We start from the raw sequence: 2,780 nt of genomic DNA on the forward strand, positions 1-2,780 counted from the left end.
CTTTGAGAAACGAAGATACCTTCTTTGCCACGCGAAATTTCCAAACTAAGAAAATACTTTAATACTCTGAAATCCTTCATGTGAAAGCACTTACTCATATACGCTTAGAATTTTTTCTAAGAGCGCAGAATCATTACCACCAATGACCAGATCATCAACATAAACATGTACATAGAGGCAAAATGTGCCACGATGATATGAAAACAGAGAATCATCCTTCTTTTTTTGAATGAACCCGAATCATAAAAAGGATTCTGACAACTTTGCAAACCAACATCTGGGAGCTTGTTTAAGGCTGTAAAGAGACTTTTTCAAATGACAAACCTTGTTTTTATCACTTGTAGTATAACTTTGCAGAAGCTTCATGTATATTTCCTCCTTTGAAACACCATGGAGGAATGCATTATGAACATCCATCTGATAAAACTCTCAATTTTTTGTGGCAGCTACCTTTAAGAATACCCTAACCGTAGTCATCTTCACAACAGGTGCGAAAGTATCATCATAATCTGTCCCATCTTCTTGCCATTTACCAAGAATGACTAACCGAGTTTTATATCGTTCAAGTGTTCCATCAGAGTTAAGTTTCACCTTAAAGACCCATTTGTTGCCAATGGCATGTTTATTTGACGGAAGATCGACAATATCCCAACTGTGATTTTTCTCAAGTGCAACAACCACATCTTTAGAAGCTAATCGCCAATGTTTATGTTCCATCACTTCTTTAAATGATCTCAGCTCAGAAAGTAGTTCGACTGCATTGAGAAATATTTGCTGCGGAGGAGAAAATAAATGAAGGGAAACATAGTTAGACAGAGGATAAAGACACTTACTTGAGGACAAGGAGGCAGAGTGAGGGACTTTGCAAGGGGGTTTATCATTTACGGCTGCAGAGTATGTAATATAAAGCTTGAGCAGTACTGATGGTCTCCTAGCGCGAAGACCTCGTCCAAGCTCTTCAACAACATGTGGAGTCCCTTGGCACTGATTGTGTGTCAACTGCGTGAGGGAACAAGTTTTACCCTTAACAAAAACAAATGAAAGCCGCAAGTGCACAGCTAATCAGTTGTAGTATTTAGGGATCGAATCCACAGAGATTTGTGTGCCTGGTATTCTTCTACGGTTTTTAACTTTATGTCTAGACTAGATTGGTTTTAAAGGTTGGTTGTTTATCACGAATTAAACTAAAACTTAAAGAAAGCAAATAAATCTATCCTAGAAAGCAAGTAGAAAAATCGAATGGAAAGCAAGTAAAGCAAGTAAAGTATCGAACTAAGGCAATTGAAATGCAGATCTAAATAAACAAGTAAAAAAACGATTGGTTTGTAAACTATGGCTAAAAACGCTGAGCTTTTGGGAACTCTACAGAGATCATAATTGGTTTTAACACTAAGGTAGATAGATTGGGATTGACAGATATCGATATATAGGATTCTAGAGCTAGAGTACGGCGGTATGACTACATCACTGTCGTGATCATAACCAACAGTTTCTCGCAACCCTGACCAGTAGGTTTCCACTCTGGCCCTGGAAGGGAGAGAACGCAAGAGCTGCACAAGACTCGTCAATACTCACGATCTCGCCGCAGGTAGGTTTCCACTCCTACAGAAAAATCGCCTGTTTCATTCTAGGGCTGATACTTAATGAAAACTTTCGCAACACTAACTATCTAGATCAGATACTAGGTGATCAATCAAGCATACATGCAATAAGAACAAGAATAAACAGAGAACAAAGTTGAAATCCCAGATCTATAAACCTAGATGTCTTAATCGATTATGAGAGCCCCTTTCGGGAACCCTAAGCCCAACTCGGGATCTACTCAGACATGGCTGAGGTCGACATCATCATTGGTTTTAATAAAAGTAATCAAAAACAGTAAAGAAAAGAGATGAAGAAAGCTTCTCTATTGAAGAACTCGGACTTGAGCAATCTTCTACAAAAATCGCATAAAAACGGCTAAAGGAAAAAGGGTTTCTGTAAAGTATAAAGGGTTGTCTCTAAAAACGACCTAAATGACAAGTATTTATAGTCTTCAATACTCCATGGTCTCTAGGGTTCCGGAATTGAGGCTGAGAATGACTTTGGGCTTCAGAAATATGGGCTTTAGTTCGGAGTTTGACGGCCGCGGTCGGGAGTGACGTGACCGCGGGGAATAGGTACTTGGCCGCGGTCAGGAGGCTTGTGACCGCGGGAAATGGGCTGTTAGCCGTGGTCGCGTGACTTGCTGGCCGTCTTCAAGTGGCTCCGGGGCTAATGGAATATCTTGAGATCCAACCGTTGGAATGTCTCCAAACCAAGTTCATTTGAAAGCTGGTTGATTCTTCTATAAGTTGTCCAATTTTGAGGGTGATCAGACGGTGAGAAGGTCTTCGTCTCTTCATGAGAGTTCTGGCGGTCTACATTTATCCAAAAGTATATTTTTATTCCAATTTGTGCTTCTTTATCCCAAATTACCTGAAAAGTCTTTTAAAATCCGAAAACATAGAAATCATTTGAAAACCTTTGGAAATGGAGTAAAAACACCTGTAAAAGATATTAAAGTGATCCATAAAAATGGTCAAAATCCGGTGTTATCAACTCCCCAGACTTAGTCTTTTGTTTGTCCTCAAACAAAACAAAGGCTAAATCTCGGCGAGAGGTTTGAAAACGCAGGAACTAAACAAAATCTCAGAGACCAAACTTCTAGACCAATATCAATCAGTATGCATCAATCGGGAATAACATAGAAAATTCTCACTAGCAATACAGGCATAACTAGTCCGTTGATCCGTAATGCG

Source organism: Eutrema salsugineum, unplaced genomic scaffold, assembly GCF_000478725.1.
Source record: "Eutrema salsugineum unplaced genomic scaffold, Eutsalg1_0 scaffold_2, whole genome shotgun sequence".
NCBI classification, from domain to species: Eukaryota; Viridiplantae; Streptophyta; class Magnoliopsida; order Brassicales; family Brassicaceae; genus Eutrema; species Eutrema salsugineum.